Genomic DNA, 20,217 nt, shown 5'->3' with positions numbered 1-20,217 from the left:
GCAAACACCAGTTTCTTAAACTCTGCAAAATCTTTCATCAGTTCCTCAGGCATCTCGGCATAAACCTCAGCCAGACTACCACTGATTAAAGATCGCATGATGGTCATCTTCTCAGTTTCCCTCACTGAGAAGTCCACAAACGCTCTTTCCACTAAGGAAAAGAACACCTCAGGACAATCTCCCTTGTGGTACACAGGGAATTTCTTCAGGTCAGCCTTAGACAATTGGCCTCCCTCAGAATCCCTATTGTTGTTATTGTTCTGGTTCATCATTTCCAATTTTCTTAATTCAAACGCCATTTTCTCTCTCTCCAATGCCAATTCAAATTGCCTTTGTTTCTCCCTTTCCCTTTCTTCTCTTTCCCTTTCCTCCATTTCAAATTGCCTCATCCTCAGTTCATGCTGTTGGGCTATGAGCAATTTTCTAAGTTCTGGGTTCTGCTCTCCTGTGCTGTCACCCTGCACTGAGCCAAATTCATCCTCAGAACCTTGGTCAATCTGGGGGTCTTTCACTTCACTCATTTCGGCCATCTGGCTTCGAGTCAAGGGCATAATCCCCCCTCAGAACAGGCTGCTTTAAAAAGTCAAGCCTCAAAATAAAACGACCACTTTTTTCCTCTTGCCTCAGAACCAGCTTTCCCTAGGCTGCTGTTCTTCAGCACTTAACTTGCAACAGTATCGAGTCAGAGCCTACCCCCCTCTGCTGGGCCTCTCAGCTGGCAAGCTAGCTCACTGTTGCTACGCAGTTTTGCCTCAGCTTTTTCCCGCCAAAACTAGGCTGCCTCAGAGCACCTTAATCTAAGTCTCCCCAGTTGGCACGTTCTTCCACTAGCGCACCTCCCCGTGAGGTACACCTAGAAGATTACCTACGCGCCTCAGACTGTCCCTGACTAGACCCCCCTTGCTCTGGGCACACTTGCCAAGGCTTTGCTGGACCACTGGACAACTGGACCAGTCGTATCCCACACGCTGGACACCAATCAATGTGACAAACCCAGACCTACTGGGATATGTCACACAGTTACACTAAGCTGCCACCAACCATTCCCTTTAATAAGTCACACAGACCAGGGATGGATTTTTAAACAAATAAGGAATAAGGTTTATTTTAAATACACACAGGGAAAAATAAACAATCAGGTGTATAAAATAAAGTAACGTGGCTTATTCTCACTCATACAAGCATACAGTTTGGTTCACCCAGAACCCTTAACTTGAAGCACAGACCCTGAACCTATCAGTTCTGGCTAACCAACAGACACCTGAACCTATCAGGTTGGTACTCTGACACACAGAAGTACCCTGTCTGACACACAGACTCCCACAACAGCTTCTTCTTCCCAGCTGCTGCTTCGTCACAACCCAGTGTCTCACAGTCTGTCTCTCTCTCACCACACAGGTTTCACATTTATATACAGTACAGCCCCTCCTCCTGATGTCCCGCCTTCCACTCCCCATAGGATGGAACTTTCCCTCCAAACCCATGACAGACAGGTAACATCAGTGCTGTATGTAACAGTCAGTACACAGAATAAAATGTCTTCCCCAGATGTAAGGCTTGGCCTTCTGGATCGCGTAGACTATGGCCAAACACTCCTTCTCCACGGTTGCCAAATGTCTCTCACCTTTTTGAAGTTTCCTACTCAGGTAGGACACTGGATGCTGGTCACCATTCTCATCCTCCTGGCACAGAACTGCTCCTACCCCGCTGTTAGACGCGTCGGTGTAGATGATGAACTCCCGGTCGAAGTCTGGAGCACGCAGGACAGGATAGTTGATTAACGCCTCCTTCAACCTCTGGAACGCCGCCTCACAGTCGCTGGTCCACGGGATGCGGTCATCAGCCGTCTTCCTCGTCAGATCGGTCAGCGGAGCCGCAATCTCGCTAAACCTCGGGATGAACTTTCTGTAGTAGCCCACCAACCCAAGAAATGATTTGACTTTTTTCTTGGTGTTGGGTCTAGGCCAATCACGAACAGCTTCTATTTTGGCCTCCAGGGGTTTTATCACTCCTCCCCCTACCATGTGACCCAAGTATTTTATTTCTGGGCTACCCAGCTGACACTTGCTGGCCTTTACTGTTAGCCCTGCTGCACTTAACCTCTGCAGCACTAACTCCAGGTGTATTAGGTGATCTTCCCAGGTATTACTGAAGATCCCTATGTCGTCAATGTAGGCCACTGTAAAGTCACTGAGCCCTGCCAAGGTCTGGTCCATCAGCCTTTGGAATGTGGCTGGTGCATTTCTGAGACCAAAGCTCAGGACTCGAAACTCATAGAGACCAAAAGGGCTGCAAAAGGCAGTCTTTTCTTGATCCCTGGGATCAATTCTTAATTGCCAATATCCCTTTACCAGGTCCAATGATGAGATGAACCGACAACCCCCTATGGTTTCAATCAGGTTGTCTAGCCTGGGCATTGGGTAGGCATCAGGAGTGGTTACACGGTTTAATTTCCTGTAATCAACACAAAACCTAATGCTCCCATCAGGCTTGTCCACAAGGACTATCGGAGAGGACCAAGGACTAGAAGAGGGGACGATTATGTTCTCCCTCAGCATTTCGTCCAGCTCCTTCCGCACCTTGTCCCTATAGGGTCCCGTTACTCGGTATGGGGATACTGCCTGCGGGGGTGCATCCCCTGTGTGGATCCGATGCATCACTCCCTTCACTATCCCCGGCTTGTTGGAAAACACCTGCTGATATTTACTAAGCAGCATTTTTAGTTCTTGCTGCTGGTCTTGGGTGAGTGCAGGACTGATCTTTACCTCCTCTGGGTTGTATTTTACTTCCCCTCTACCCTCCCAGAAGGGTAATTCAGCTTCCTCACTCTCAGCTGCTTTTATCGCGAATGAAACCCTCTGTTCCCCTCTGTAGTAGGGTTTTAGGGCATTCACATGAACAACCCTCCTTGCTTGGTTCTCCTCCTGCTCTATAAGGTAGTTCAGGTCCGACATTTTGGAAATGACCCTATATGGTCCTGCCCATTTGAGCTGCAGTTTATTCTCTCTGCAGGGCCTAAGCCAAAGCACTTCCTCCCCTGGGTCAAAGTGCCTCTCTCTAGCTTTGTGGTCATACCATGTTTTCTGTCTGACCTTCTGAGCTTGCAGGTTTTCTGCTGCCAGCTCTAGATTTCTCTTTAGGTCATTCATCAAGGTGTCTATGTAAGTCACAACGTCTTGTGGGTCCTCCTGGGTGATCTGCTCCCAATTTTGTTTGATCAAATCAAGGGGCCCTTTCACCCCTAAGTGTGCAGCAGACATGTCAGAGTGACCCCTTTGTAAGATCATGGGGCGATACTTTTCAGGTACCACCAGCTGACTTCTGATCCCATCTCCCCCTTTTGAGATATTTCTCAGGGTCTCTCTATATAAAATTCCCTTGTTCTCCAGAAATCTCACTGGGGTTTCAGGTGTTAGCTGGGCGTCAGTCACCTGTTCAAAACACTTTTGGAGAGTGGCGTCTGCCTTTTGCTCCTGTCCAAATCTGCTGTCTGTGGTTAAGGTTTCCACCACAGCTTCTGAACTTCCCCCACCTGCTTCCGTCTCTGGCTCATCATTACCCCCCTGAACTGTCCCCGTGGTGGCTTGTGAGCGTGTAATCACTAGCACCCGTTTCACATGTTCAGCCAGGTCATTTCCCACGAGCACGGCTGCTGGCAGAGTCGATGAAATTGCTAGCCGCCAATCTCCCCTCCAGCCTTGAAAGTTGACAGGTACCTCTGCTACTGGCAGAGAGATTACCTGCCCCTCAATCCCTGCCACCTTCATACTCTCATTTGGGATTATAAACTCCCTAGGAATAATATCTGGATGGCACAGGGTTACCTGGGAACAAGTGTCCCGCAGCCCCCTATACTGACGGTCAAGTATTCCTACGTCCACCCCGGCTGTCTCAAACAACTGAGAATCTGTTTTCACCAGCAAGCAGCGCTTTACCTCTATAAGAGGACCATTTTCCTCAGCCTGATCAGTAGAGGTAGCTGTTCCAGACTGAGTAGCCATGGCAACAGGCTCCCTCTGTGACACTGAGCCTTGCTCTTTCTGGACACAGAACACAGCTTTTGGCTTGGTCCCACTAGAATTCTGAGGCACCATTCCTTTTAGCTGCTTTAATTTCTCACACTCTGAGATTAGATGACCCTTTCCCTGACAGAAATAGCATTTTCTGGTGTATTTTGATTCTCTCTCATCTTGTTTTGGTTTTCCCTCCAAAATCTGAGGTCTTAGTTTCATGTCTGAGGGCTTCCCTTCACCATGGGCCCCTCCCCCTTGCTGGCTTTTCCCTGGTCCCTGAGAGTACTTGCTGTAGGTTTCTTTGGGTTTACCTACAGATTTCCCCTCACCCAAGGGCTTTCTTATTTGGGAAATAAAATCTGCGATCTCTGCGGCTGCTGCCACAGATTTCGGTTTCCTTTCCCTCACCTGGAATTTCAATTCCCCCTGCAGGATTGAATAGAACTGTTCCAGTGCTATCAAGTCTTTAAGCTGCTCATAGGTCTCTGTCCCTTCCTGCGATAGCCATTTCTCAAGCAGCCTCACCAATTGGGCCCCCACTTGGGTAAAAGTCTGTTCTGGTTTTTTAGTGAGGGACCTGAATCTTTGTCTCAGCTGCTCTGCATTTATCCCATGTCTGGCAAACACCAGTTTTTTAAACTCTGCAAAATCTTTCATCATTTCCTCAGGCATCTCGGCATAAACCTCAGCCAGGCTACCACTTATTAAAGATCGCATGATGGTCATCTTCTCAGTTTCCCTCACTGAGAAGTCCACAAACGCTCTTTCCACTAAGGAAAAGAACACCTCAGGACAATCTCCCTTGTGGTACACAGGGAATTTCTTCAGGTCAGCTTTAGACAATTGGCCTCCCTCAGAATCCCTATTATTATTATTGTTCTGGTTCATCAGTTCCAGTTTTCTTAATTCAAACGCCATTTTCTCTCTCTCCATTCTTTCTTCTCTCTCCAATCTCTCTATTTCAAATTGCCGCTGTTTCTCTCTTTCCTCCATTCTTTCTCTCTCTAACCTTTCCTCCATTTCCCTCACCCTCAGTTCATGCTGTTGGGCTAGGAGTATTTTTCTAAGTTCTGGGTTCTGATCTCCTGTGCTGTCACCCTGCACTGAGCCAAATTCATCCTCAGAACCTTGGTCAATCTGGGGGTCTTTCACTTCACTCATGTCTGCCACTTGGCTTCGAGTCAAGGGCATAATCCCCCCTCAGAGCAGGCTGCTTTAAAAAGTCAAGCCTCAGAATAAAACGACCACTTTTTTTTCTTTTTGCCTCAGAACCAGCTCTCCCCAGAGATTGCTGCTGTTCTTCAGCACTAAATTTGCAACAGTATCGAGTCAGAGCCTACCCCCCTCTGCTGGGCCTCTCAGCTGGCAAGCTAGCTCGCTGTTGCTACGCAGTTTTGCCTCAGCGTTTTCCCGCCAAAACTAGGCTGCCTCAGAGCACCTTAATCTAAGTCTCCCCAGTTGGCACGTTCTTCTACTAGCGCACCTCCCCGTGAGGTACACCTAGAAGATTACCTACGCGCCTCAGACTGTCCCTGACTAGACCCCCCTTGCTCTGGGCACACTTGCCAAGGCTTTGCTGGATCGCTGGACAACTGGACCAGTCGTATCCCACACGCTGGACACCAATCAATGTGACAAACCCAGACCTACTGGGATATGTCACACAGTTACACTAAGCTGCCACCAACCATTCCCTTTAAGAAGTCACACAGACCAGGGATGGATTTTTAAACAATAAAAAGAATAAGGTTTATTTTAAATACACACAGGGAAAATAAACAATCAGGTGAATAGGATAAAGTAACGTGGCTTATTCTCACTCATGCAAGCATACAGTTTGGTTCACCCAGAACCCTTAACTTGAAGCACAGACCCTGAACCTATCAGTTCTGGCTAACCAACAGACACCTGAACCTATCAGGTTGGTACTCTGACACACAGAAGTACCCTGTCTGACACTCAGACTCCCACAACAGCTTCTTCTTCCCAGCTGCTGCTTCGTCACAACCCAGTGTCTCACAGTGTCTGTCTCAGCATCTCTCTCTCACCACACAGGCATCACATATTTATACAGTACAGCCCCTCCTCCTGATGTCCCGCCTTCCACTCCCCATAGGATGGAACTTTCCCTCCAAACCCATGACAGACAGGTAACATCAGTGCTGTTATGTAACAGCGTGTTGTTCATCCTGATTTCAAACAACCTGTTGTAGCTGCATCACTGGGAACAAGTGACACTGGAAACTTAAGGAGAGCTTCTTTTTTTTGCACAGAAGCTTTTACACAAGAGGGAAAATAATGGCTTACAGCACTGGAATAATTTATTACATATTGTGATTGAACAGAAGTTCTGTATGACCCAAAGGATAGACCACACACAGAACAATCATGACTTCTAATTTAAACCGATAAATATTTAGGTAAGTATGGTTTTCTATTCTCTCTCCCTGTTTCATGGATGAAGTCATAAGTATCTTTATGGTTGACCCTCTGGGAGAAAGGAGAACTTGCAGGTTTGTGATCAGGAAACACAAATGCCATTTCTGTAATGTACGTATGTCTGCCTCTAACAATTTGCTACAAATTCATTTTCCCTTTTTCCCCCAGCAGGACAAGATGATTCTTGTTCCTATCACATATCTGGTAGGGGGTCTAAATTAAAAAGAATGCAACAGTTCTCCAAAGGAAATTGCACAATACAAAAGCTCAAAATGTCTCATCAGCTAACATAATGTAATGGGAGATAATTGTGTCAGGGGCAATTTGCGTATCTGTTTCCCTTTGGCATAGATCTTCCCATTGTCCACTTTCAACACTGATTCAACGTGTATTTGGGTATGGTCCTCTTTTTCACTGAAGATTTATAGCATAAAGAAGCACGTTTTTTAAAAGGTGGTCTGTTGCCAAAAGATGAAAAAAACAAACCAAATAAAGCAGATGTAAACAAATATTTTCATTGTTTGTGGATTTTCTAACATTTTTCTGCACTGCTTATCAGCTAGTGCAGTGCTCCCCAACCTTAGGTTGCCAGCTGTTCTTGGACCATAACTCCCAGAAATCCTGGCCAACACAGCTAGTCGTGAAGGATTCTAGGGGGTTTTGTCCAAAAACATGTGGGGACCCAAGGTTGGGAACCACTGAAGTGGAATATACACCTGTATATTCACAGAGATAACCATGGTGGGAGGGCTTTCATGACAATCAGAATTTGCTGTCCTTCAGGCCCCACACCCTCCCTCAAGTAGGATGTGCCATTTCTATTAGCCATATTTGTCACAGATGATCCATTTGTGATTTTTTTTTTTGTCTTACTATGAGTGTTAGCTTTGGACACGGTGTGTTTCCCCTAATCTTCCTTTTCACCTGCTGACAAACAAGCCTCATTTATATACCACATCCCTTCAGCTTTTGTGCCTCCACTCATTTATGGCTGTCACATACAGCACTGATGGTACCTGTCTGTCATGGGTTTGGAGGGAAAGTTCCATCCTATGGGGAGTGGAAGGCGGGACATCAGGGGGGAGGAGCTGTACTGTATATATATTTGGGGGAAGTCCATCGTAGGGAGCTGATGTGGAGAAGTGGGGTTGGAGTCTGTGGGTCAGACTGTGGGTCAGACTGGGTACAACTGTTCGTCAGATAGTACATACCTGATAGGTTCAGGTTTCTATCTAGGTAGCTAGAACTGATAGGTTCAGAGTCTGTGCATTACCTTAAAGTGTTCCGTGGGAACCAATCTGTTGTATGTGTATGATTGGGACTATACCAAGTTCCAGTATCCTATTTACCTGGTCCTTTTATTTACCCTGTTTGTTGTTTCAATAAACCTTGTTCTTTTGTTTATTAAAATCCATTCCTGGTCTGGGTGACTTGATAGAGCGAATGGTTGGTGGCAGCATAACTACAGGGTGGGATACTCCAGTAGGTCTGGGGTTGCCACAATGGCATACATGATATATTTAACAACAGAATGCCTGCAAACATTTAAAAGTCCTTTTTGGGAAAGGTGAGCTTCACCCCCTCCCTATAGTGGAATCCAGGGTTGTTATTGGTTTTTTTTTTTTTTGTTTGTTTGTTCATGTATTTTTGATACAGTGATTGGCATGACATAAAACACAAAAGGTGGCGAACCACCGTTCAGCTTGGCTTTTACTCGTGTGTATCTGCAATGCAATTTGCATTTCAACCTGAGATGTTGAATTATTTATCCTCTTATGGTTAGCTAACCGGGTCACCCAGATGAGAATGGCAATGAGAAAATCTTTTATATTTCTGGATTCATTTTCATCTAATTGATGTGCATATTAGAGCTCCATTGTGCTAGAGAGACTGGATAAATTGAACTTTTAATTCTCTGGTTCCTTACTTTCTGTCATTTATGTTTTGTCATTTTAATCTGAACAGGTCTTTTGGCCACAATAAAGTTTCAAAGTCATTGCATTTTACTCAGTATAGCAGCACCCACATAAACTTTACCTGTGAGGGGTTTAAGGAATTAATTGATTAATGTCATCTGCCTTTAAGTCCAACCATATTTATTGTATATCATTTATTTCTTTTAGGAAAAGATACATAAGAAGCTCAGAATGTAAAATTCTTTTTACAGTAATGATACTCGCTGTAGATGAAAATACATATACATAAACCACTGAAGCAAATCTGTCTGGGAATATTTCTTGGCCGTAGGCTGCCTGTGTACAATCCACTGTACCTTTAAGAATGCAGCTGAAATGTCTCAAAATTCTATATCCTGGTTATAAGAAAAGAAACGGGAGGGTGAGTCCTTCACCAAAGCCAGGAAATAACCGGCCACTGCCCATGGTGGATGGGGAAACTCTGAAAAGAGCAGCCCAAAAATGTAACTTTTCTAGGACAGCTACATGTAAATACCTGTCCTTTGTCTCATGTTGTTGGGATGAAACAAGGGTCAGTATGATGTGAATTTTGGATAGCTGCATGGATAAACCACTAGAAGCTACATCACCATTGATACAGAAATGTTAATGGTGTGTTAATTGTTATAATCAAACATTAGTGAAGTTTCCCCAGGGAACTGGCAATGTTTATTTGCTAACTAATGTAAACTGATTGACCAATATGTACTTCTATTAGATAGTAGAAGATGTAATGCTAGTCTATGAAGAGCTTCAATGGGATTCAGCTCTTGGGTGGTTTTGTTTACTCTGCTACGTGCAGAACTATGTGTTTTTGGAAGTGCTGTCTGAAATATCTTTCCTCAGTGTATCAAGATCTCCATTTGGGCAATGAAAATGTCAAGATAACGTTTGGAGAAAGAGTTACAGTTTTCTTATTTCTTCCCAGTAAAGTATCAGGTCTGGTAGCACAAACAAAATTTCTTTCTTTACCATTGTTAAAGATGGACTTTTGTGCTTGCAATACCCTCTGAGTACTGGGCAATTCTGGGACTTAAACGTTTTTAGTTTAGGTGCAGTTAAGATGCTTACAAAAAATTATTTATATACAGTTGTGCCCCGCTTTATGATTGCCCCGTATAACAATGAATCCGCTTCACGACAATGTTTTGAATGGGGTTTTTCTGCTTTGCGATGATTGGTTCCCTGCTTCGGGAACCAATTTTTGCTTTACGACTATCAAAAACAGCTGATCGCCGGGTTTCAAAATAGCCATCGGCTGAATAAAATGCCCCCCTGCTGTGCTTAGGGACGGATTCCTCGCTGCACAGGCAGTGCAAATGGCTGCCCCATGGAGGATCTTCGCTGGACGGTGAGTTTTCAGTCCACTGGAACGCATTGAACGGGTTTCAGTGCATTTCAGTGGGCTTTTTAATTTCACTTTACGACGTTTTCGCTCTACAGCGATTTCGCTGGAACGAATTAATGTCATAAAGTGAGGCACCACTGTACCAAAAACAAAAGAATGTGCTATATTTCATATTAAATTGGGAGTTAAGGTTTGTGCCTTAACTTGCATGCACTATAAGTGTTAAACATGTTCTACAGTGAGTATTCTGCACCGCCTGTTATCTTGCTTGGAAGACAAGACTCACAGTCATAGGAGAAGTGGCATCTGATGACTTCCATTGAAGTCATGAAGCTCAGGCACAAGACCATTTTCAGGAAAAAGTGACAGCTTCTGCTTCTTTTACTAAGATAAGAGCAAACCACTGTGGGTGTTCATGGAGGGGAGGCAACCAAAACAGAACTTTGGCATCTATCTAGGAAGACACCCATATATTAGTTAATTTATAATAGATGCTCCCCCTTTTCCCATTGCTTCCAAGAGATGTGATAGAGTTGACTCTAAGAACAGAGTTGATGAGGATCCTGGTGATTCTAATTTTGTGTATGTTTTTGTTACAGTGCAAGTGGTTAAACTGTAGTACTGCAGCCAAAACTCTGGTCACGACCTGGGTTCAATTCCAAGTAGTTGGCTCAAGGTTCACTTAGCCTCCCGTCCTTCTGAGGTTGATAAACTGAGTGCCCAGCTTACGGCGGTGGGTGAGGGTGTCAATGTGTAGCCCACATAATTAAATTGTAAACCATCCAGAGAGTACTTTAAGCACTATGGGGTGGTATATAAGCAGCACACTGTTGTTGTTTTTTTACAGCAATACTCCGGTCCTCTTTTTTTTTTGTTAGGAAATTGGGTTTTTTAAAAGATGCTTTGAGCATCTAACAACTTGAGGAAGTGGGAAACTTTGTATAAAGACAAGATTAGCAAAAGACATGTCTCAAAGCAATCATTGGTTTACAAATTACATATTTCCTTGCTGGGGGAGGAATTGCTTTCTCCATATGTGATGCTTCAAAGTGACCAGCGGCTAGCAGCTGGTGCATTTCAACTTTAGAAGAGGTTGATAAATCCAGACAGATGCCTTTGAATGTCTAACAGCTGCCCTGTTATGCGATGCCCTTTTAAACTTTGGAACATGTCCTGTTCAATTTATTATTTGCTTGCCTTCACCATCCCCATTGACCAAAACCATCCAGCTATACAAAATGAAACACAGTTGTAGGCGTCTCAGCCTAGCTATTGTGCACTCATCTGGCAAATTGCTTAGGATGCTCCCTGAGGATTTGCCCCTTGAATCCATCAAATGATGTCTGTGCTGTTTGCCAACTTAAGATGACAACATCAAAGCTGCTACTAAAGAAGGCAATTTCTTGTACTGTAGGAGATCTTATTTCCAATGCACTAGGAGGAAACCATTAGCACTATTTCACAAACTAGATATTCATTAAACATCTCATAATAGTGGCAACATATTATTAACCACAGAAAAGAAGTTCTAGTCAAACTATATGTTATACATACTATGTCATCAAAAGCTGGAAGTCTATTAGTTTCTCAGACACCTAACTTGGACAGACTTCATGTCTGAGCAATCATACTTGCAGAGAAAGCCTACATCCAATGACAAATCACAAAACAAAGCAAGCTAATATGCAGATTACTGGAAATGATAAAAGCTCCAGCCATTATACCAGATGTTGATGGTGCTTAAGGAATGACAGGTTAGCCATCTGTAATTGTAATTCTTCAAGTGGACCTCTGTGATTCACATTATGGGTAATCCGAGCATGCACTGAGCCTCGTTGGAATATTCTAGAGCTTCTGCGGAAGCAAAAAGATACATTAGAACAGACCCCTCCCCCTGGTATATGTCCCTTAGCACCAAGGCTCTCCCTTCAGTTAGGTCAACCACCGTATAAAGCAAAGGGTGTGACAGTGGGGAGGCCAGGCTGGGACATGTGAATCACAGAGGTCCACTCAAAGAATTACAATTACAGATGGGTTACCTGTCATTAAGAGAAACGTCAAAGTGCTACAGAGGTAGCCATTGATTTAGATGTGGCATCAACTGTGTGTATAGTAGATAGCATCTGTTGTTTCACCACTGAAAGACCCTCTTGTTGAAAAGTTTGTGCTAAGTTCCTTTTATGTTCAGGGAGAGCATCAATAAAGGTAGACATATTGTCCCAGAGAAAACTTTGATAGGCGCCCATAGCTCCTTGATAGTCAACAACTCTCATGGTGAAGGCAGCAAAAGATTATAGCCATCTGCCCATGGAGTCAATGCGCCTGGGTGGTATTATTATATGTCTGTGTCAAGAGCAAGATTGTGAAACTTCAACAAATATGGAATTGGGAGCTGGTTGTTTCTGTAAAAAGACTGCGCCTGGGTCATGTACTCAAGAAAGGTTGTCTATGCATGTTGGCACCAAATGAGATGATGCTGGTTTGGTCCAAGAATGTCTAGCTGTGCTCAGGAGAGAAGGGAGCATGGAGATATGGACTGATGTGGCAGTATCTTTAGAGATGGGATCATAAAGATGATCTGCTGGTTCAGTAGTGGGTTTATGTATTTGTAGGTCGAGGAATTTGGCTATACAAATCATTAGTTGAGCATAGGTTTGAAAATTCTCTGCTGTTGACAGAGGGTCTCTGTCTGCCAGATCAGAATCTGGCAATGTTAAAAGTACTGATGGTGTTTGAAGTCTGGAACCATGATCAGATGGGTCAGCATCATGCCTTGAGTCAAGCGACTGTTGATCAATATCGACGTCGGGCAGCTTGTCCTCAAGATATTGGTGTTGACACTGAGCTGTCAATGTTGAAGGGGTGCTGATGGACAAAGACTGATATTGAGGGTCTTTGATCGGTATCAGCATCAAAGATGCATCCATGGACAACATTCAGTATCAAGGATCATCAATATTGAAAGGGTCGGTATCGAGGTGGTGTTGAAATGGAGGTTGCTGTTGGTGTCAAGACAGCTGTTGATGTGGTAAAGGTGTCGATAGACCACACTGTATTATGGTGGAATAGACAGACACCAGTGGTGCTGAATGGGATGAGCACTCGTGGTCCTCCGGATGGATAAGAAAATAGTAACTTGCCAATGTTGCAAATGTGCCAGGAGCTGAGGAGTATTGATCGGCTTGTTTGTTTCTCTTAGGTGCCAGCAGATAAGAGGTGCCATGTAGTACTGGGTGATCATGGTAATAAGATCGCTTTGACACCGAAGGCTCCCTAGCAGAGACAACCTACTGTGGCAGCACTGCCAGACCAGGAGGAGCAACTGACCTGGGCACCGATTGGGGCAAACAGCATCCTGGTGATGGTGATGAGCATTATCTCTTTCCACACAAGAAGGCAAGTGGACACTCTTAGTGGCTTGGTGCCTTTGTTGATGTGCCGGAGGCCAAGGTGGTAGGCCTACTGGGGCAATTTCTGGTTCCATTTCAGCACCACGGATGTCTGGCAAGGCAAATTATGAAAACTCATTTGGAGAGCTCAAGGATTGTTGCGGGCTATCAGGGGAAGCTGTGAGTCAATCAACATGCTGCTCCCATTCAGGAGACTGCGATGGTGACGGCTGATGACGTGGAAGTGCCTGAAAGAGAACTGATGCAGATGAGGTCCCCGGACTCCGGTCGTGGTGGAGCTGGGTTAATGGTTTTGGAAGACTTCAATTTTGAAGACTTAGCCTTCTTCAGAGGCGATGGTTCTAGTGCTGAGGAAGTGCCCATGCCCAGTTTTCTCTTAGAAGCTGTTTTCAATGTTGAGGGTTTCAACGTTGAATGTTTGGTTTTGTGCACTTGCGTAACCAGTGATGATTGGAATGAGATGGAGTAGCTGAAGGGTGCCATTTTGTCGCTTTAGAAACAGCTTTTTCCATGGCTTTAGTGTAGAACATGGATTTGCAGGAAGGTTGGGTCATGGGTTTAGCAGGTTGAAGAGATTGCTCCCGGAGCCGAAGCTTGAGTCTAGAGAGGCGACTGTGGAGAACTCAGTGTTTAAAGTTTTTGCAGTGAGGGCATGAGGAAGTTTGACGGGCCTCACCAAGGCAAAAAAGACATTTAGCGTGGCCGTCAGAGAGCGGGATCTTGTTATAGCAGACTATGCAGCGTTTAAACAGGCCTGAAGAGACCATGAACCAAGAACTGGTTTTGAAAAGAGGTTGGGGGGGGACGCTGCGGCCCATGTGGTAAAATCATGCACACATCTGCAGAGTTACTGGAGTGGTTACAGGGCTGCTACATCTTGCTTCTTAGGGTGGAATGAAGCAACTTAATGAAACCCACAATAACAAGGGGTAGAATTTGTTGCCAGGTTAGAGAACACATAATAATGGGCTCAAGTTACAGGAAGCCAGATTTCAGGTGAAGATCAGGAAAACCTTCTTAACTGTTAGAGCAGTAGGACAATGGAACTAATTATCTCAAGAGGTGGTGAGCGCTCCAAACACTGGAGGCATTCAAGACAAAACTGGACAACCATCTGTCAGATCTGTTTTGATTTGAATTCCAGTACAAAACAGGGGGCTGGACTCGATCATTCTATGATTCTATGATTTTAGGTGTATAAAAGAGTTTGCTAATAAAATCATCCATACCTATCCTAACTTGGACTCAACATCAAGAACAGGTCCTAACGATGTACTTCAAATATTTTTTCCAGTGTTGATGGATGTGTTTCAGTTTATTTTGTATGAGGATGTTCCATGGTAAGAAACAATTACTAGCATCTTAGATCTGTGACCATACTGGCTTAGAAGAGCAATAAGAGGAATGCTAGGTGAAGACAACTATAAATTCCCCCTTGAAACCATGCTCTGACCTCTCTACGTACATATGTACTAGTTAGATCTTGGTTGTTTGTTTGTTTGTTTGTTTGTTTGTTTGTTTGTTTGTTTGTTTGTTTGTTTGTTTGTTTGGTTGGTTGGTTGGTTGGTTGGTTGGTTGGTTGGTTGGTTGGTTGGTTGGTTGGTTGGTTGGTTGGTTAAACCTTTCATTAGTTCCACTACCTTTAATAATTATAGGCCATTAACAATTAACAAGCCCATTTTGTAAGAATATGTAACCAGCTTTTTACCTGAAAGGAAACCTTTCCTAACCAGAAAATAATACTCTACCCCCAAACCTAAACTACTCTCTGAACTTAATTTCTCAAAAAACAATAATGTTAATGTCGTATGCTAAAAAATATTTTCACAGGATATGGGCAGGAAGTAATTGCAATCTTAGAATAAAACTGGGGACCAAATTTTCAATGTTTATTTAAGAATCAAAGAGACATTAATTATATTTGTTTTAATAAGCTTTTGATGGAGTGCATGTTCTGAATGGATCCTCGATGAAACATTCAGTCACGTATATGATTTTATCTCTTATTATCGACATAGGAAAAGTAAATGCCAGGCTCTGTACAACTGCTAGTTATGTTGGCCTCTTGGAGATTGTTCATGAAAATCAACAAAAGAGTCTCTGCATGCATTAAGATGCATTTAGAAGTTACAAAGATAGCCTATGTAGAAAGGGAAAGCCTTAACTTAAAAAAGCACCCAGGAGCTACTCCTCTGAGAGCACACACATTAGCTTGCTTACTGATGGGTCTTCAGGGTTTAAGCACAGGATTCCTTTGAAATCTGATTTCACAAACCTGAAAAAAAAACTGCCATATCTCTGTAACAGTAAGATTATTTCAACTCTAATTATTTGCTATCTTCAACATCTGCTTCTGGCCTGCCAGCAGATCTGCACAGGAAGCCAGTATTTATAATCAAATGATCAACTGTGTTCCTGCTTTTAATGTGCTTTTACAATCAGATTTTTTTGCTACTTGAAGGAGCACTACTTCTAGATACAGGATCATCATCTTGCCTGGTTTTGCCCTGAGTTGAAGGGCTAACTGCCAGTTGTTCTGGAGCAAGGGACTGGCAGATTTGTCATGTTTATTTATTTGTTTATTTGTTTATTTGTTTATTTATTTATTTATTTATTTATTTATTTATTTATTTATTTATTTATTTATTTATTTATTTATTTATTTATTTGATTTATACCCCGCCCATCTGGTCTAAAATCTCACGTTCAAATCCATTCTCTGCCAGGTTTATGAACATTGTTTAAAGCAAATGTATACATATTTTGTGTGCGTTTTTCTGCAGATTCAGTAATCAATTCAAAATGACTAAAGAGTATGCACATCTGAGAAATCTACATAAGATATATTTTTTCACATTTAAAAAAAACTGTGCATGTTATGGAAGAAATGGATTTTTTCCTTTTGTGAAACATATTGCCAGTACAGAAATTTTAGACTTTCAACTGGGAACTGTTTCTGTTTCATTGCCCTCTTTAGGAGGTGCACATTAGGTAAATCTGAACAACTAGATGGAATGAATTTCAACTCAAATGTTCCTGAAATTTCTCTTAAAATCTGGCATTACAAATTATTAAGGAGACATGATTTTCTGACAGAAACGTAAGATACAGTTTCATTATCAAAGAGTTGCAACACCAAAGGTGTTGACATGTTAACAGAATGTTATTTTATTGGTTATCCCTTGCATTCAATGAAATTTATATCAGTGAAGTCATATTTTGGCTATAAAGGGGGTTATTAGTCAATTTGGATATGCAGACAATCAAGTATGTGGCTGTTAGAATGTGACTGCTAATATAAATGGGCACTAAATACTATCACCCATACTTAAGAAGGATGGAAACCAATTAACTTTGTGAGATACATCCATAATGCAAAGATAAGAGCTTTGCTTCTATGTCAGACAACAGTGTTTTAGTGCTTCTACTAAGCATTGCTTCTTTGTGACAGTCCAATTGTCCCTGCAGAAAGGCTGACAGAGAAAACCCTTTAGATACAGATGTGAGAAAAGAATTTCTTGATAGCTGCTCCCAGACTATGGAACTTCCTATCACAGGATGCTAGGCTGATTCCCTCATGCAGCCTCATGGATCTGTAGTCAGTGGAGTGGCAAATTCTTCTGGGTTTTCATTCCAATGTTACTAGAGCCATCCAGGGTGATAAACCCTATGCCCAACATGCGTTCAGCACAATGGATAGCTCCTTTAAAGTTTAGAATGATCTCTGGAGCAGATTCACTCAGCTAATGCCATCAGTATCTCCAGCTTTCATTACTAACAGATATTGAGAGTTTCAGGGTTTGATTCCTCATCTTCAGCCAAGTTTTGGGGATAAGGTTAATAGTACAAATGTCAGTCAAATTATTAATGGGACACTATTAGAAATCCTTCGGCAATTTAAAAATTGGTTTCATGATTAAAGGTTTCTTGGGCAATCAAACAAATAAATAATACATAGACTAAGCAGGGTAGACTAAGATATTTTGCTCCTGGAGGCAAATATCAAATTGCCCCTCAATCTGTGTACAGAAGCTACGGGACTAGCAGCTCAGTCTTAACTCAGCACTGGCCAAGAACAAGTTCCATGGCAGAAGGGGACAGCTAGGATGTCCTGGAGTCATAGCTGAGAGGCTGCCACAGTTCTCTTCAGCAACTGCCACCTGTGGTGATTGTCCCACTATGCCTAAGGGTAGGGCTGGCCCTAAAACAGAAGAGTTTTGATTTTTTAAAAAAACTTGAAAATTGTGCACCCAAATGTGCATGAAGCAATTACAGTGTAATTATTACTGTCAGTCCTTTCATACTAAAAATCTAACAGGCTTAAACCTGTTTACCTGGGAATAAATCTCAGGGAATATGACAGGCCTTCTTTTCAAGTAGATAACCATAGGACTGTACTGTAAGAGGCTTTTCCTGCTTTAAAATTTTCAGACACTCAGCTTTAACTGTCATGTTCTGCACAGCCTGCCTCTGCTAGACGGCTTTTTGACATAAGCTTCTATTAACTGAGATGCTAGCAGCTTGGGGCTGTTTTTATGAATGTTCCAGCATAACTAATTCCCCTAGTGGCATCTTATGCAAACAAATGAGGAAGCATCTTCTAATACACATGGAATAATAGGCAGAAAGGAATAAAGGCTTTATCTTATATGCGATAACCAGTTAGCTGACATTTAGGGATAAGCTGCCCATTGTGTCTTTTAAGAATGGCCAAATATCAATCACAGATGTGTAATCAGTATCATATTCAAAATGCTGAAAGAATTGAAACAAATAGTAGAATGAGGTGTGTGTCCAGTCTGGTGTAGTGGAGAGAGCACCAAACTCAGACTCTAGAGCACTGGTTCTTAACCTTGGGTTACTCAGGAGTATTGGACTGCAACTCCCAGAAGCCTTCACCACCAGCTGTCCTGACTGGGGTTTCTGGGAGTTGCAGTTCAAAAGCATCCGAGTAACAAAGGTTAAGAACCACTGCTCTAGAGAACAGGATCCAATTCCCCACTCAACCATGGAAACTCGCTGGGAGAGCAGAATGGGTAAAACAGTTCCTTAAAGACCATACTTATCTTGAAAACCCTGTCAGGGTCACTAGACATTGGTTTTGACTTGGCAGCACATCACAACAACACAGTGAGAATAGGTTTGCCAGGTCAGCAGCTCCCCATTTCCCATGACCTCAGGGCCAAAACAATGAGACCAAGGGTGGGTCCTCGTAATGTCACAAGAGAGGGTCAGGTAAGGGGTAGGAGTAAAGCAAGCACAACATGCATGCAAACACTCCTGAGCAAAGACGTTGTGCTCTGGAGCCAGATGGGAATAAATAAAAAGAATACCCGGGGTTCAATCCCACCGCATAATAAAACTCTACATTGCCATCCTCCTGTTCCATTTACCCAGCAATTTGTGTGCCTTTCTGGAGACCTGGGAAAATATAGCAATTCCTTAAAACTCTGACCTCCGTCCTGAGACTTGGGAAGCCCAGAAAAGAATATTCTGAATGGCTGTATTCAAGCATCTCTCCATATGCTAGGGTTGGAGACAGAGGTATGAAACCACTGAAATCAATGGTGGTAAGTTAGCATAAGCTGATTTCAAGGGGTTGTCTATGAAGTATAACAAAGCCTGGATCCACTGTAGAGCAATGGTTCCTAGCCTTCAGTTGCCAGAAATTCTTCAACTACAACTCCCAGAAATCCTGGTCAGCAGAGCTGGTGGTGAAGGCTTCTGGGAGTTTTAATCCAAGAACATGTGGGGACCCAAGGTTGGCAACTACTGCTCTAGAGTCTTGAACATTCCCTGGTATCCTTATGTAAGCAGCTAGACTCGTAACTTCTTCAATCCAAATCATAGTTTTCTGCTCTGGAATATTGGCAAGCAATGATTTGATTAGACTGTGTACAATGTCATGCCAGCAAGGTAAGTGAGAACAAGAAGAGAGAAGTCCTGGGGCTGCTAATCCTCCAAAGCAATAATTTTGGGAATGGTCGAAATGTAGCCTTTGTCTAAATCATTATGCTAATATGGTCAACAGTACGAGGCAGGTGGAATAATAAGTAGAACACATCAAATCAGAAAACGCAAACATGTGGGCAGGGAAATCATTGCAGCCGTCGTTCCAAGCACTTCTATAAAACACGTCTGCTTTTGGAATGTTAAGTAAATTGGGACAGGCATTGGATTCTAAATTTTGAACACCTCATATAAGTGGCTTGGATCACAGAGGAAGCAGAAAAATAATGATCTTAAATGGCCAAATGTTTTTAGAAGAGGAGAAGGAGAAATTTGTACAAAGACAATTTTTTGTAACATCTTAGTTTATGATTTACACCCTGAGCGGAAACAATGAGCTACCTGCAGAAGTAGACACCTGGTAGATTATTTTTAAACACACTGCAGATAATCAGGGTCTAGCAACTTCATTTAACTCTGGCAATTATTGTAACACATTGACATTCTATACTGTGATCAATCTCTGCAACAATGAAGCAAGGAAATTAAAGTCTAGTGCTATGTCAAGCACAGACTAGATAGCTATCAAGCTTAGGTAAAGTGATTTCACTTGAACTAAGACATCCAAGTACAGTCTCACATTAATTGCAGGGTCTCTTGAAAAGTTGTGTCATGAAGAGGCTTTAAGAAGATCACGTTTTACATAATATGCCTTCAAATGATTGATGTTGCTGTTTAATAAAATGTCCTAACACACACACCATATACGCTTAGGACCAATGAAATCTGTTCTGTGACAATTCTAGTATTCTCCAGAATTTCAGGGCATTTGGTCACGGGACGGAATTTAGTGAATGAGACCATGAAATACCTCAGGCCTGCCAGGTAGTGGATAGCAGTTGTTTAACCCGATCCCTGGAAAAGCCAATGGATTTAAGGCAGAGAAATATGGGCAGGAGGTCTGTGGAACCCTGAGGAACAGAATTGCTTCTGAACCCCACCTGCCACAGGGCAGCAGTAATATAGTGTCCAATCCTGGAAAACTGATCTGTATTACTCTGGTATTTATCATTAAGTTGCTATGAAGTCAAATACTGGTTACC

This window comes from Pogona vitticeps, chromosome 6, assembly GCF_051106095.1.
Source record: "Pogona vitticeps strain Pit_001003342236 chromosome 6, PviZW2.1, whole genome shotgun sequence".
NCBI lineage: Eukaryota > Metazoa > Chordata > Lepidosauria > Squamata > Agamidae > Pogona > Pogona vitticeps.
The sequence above is the reverse complement of the archived record's forward strand: the minus strand, read 5'-3'. Positions refer to the sequence as shown.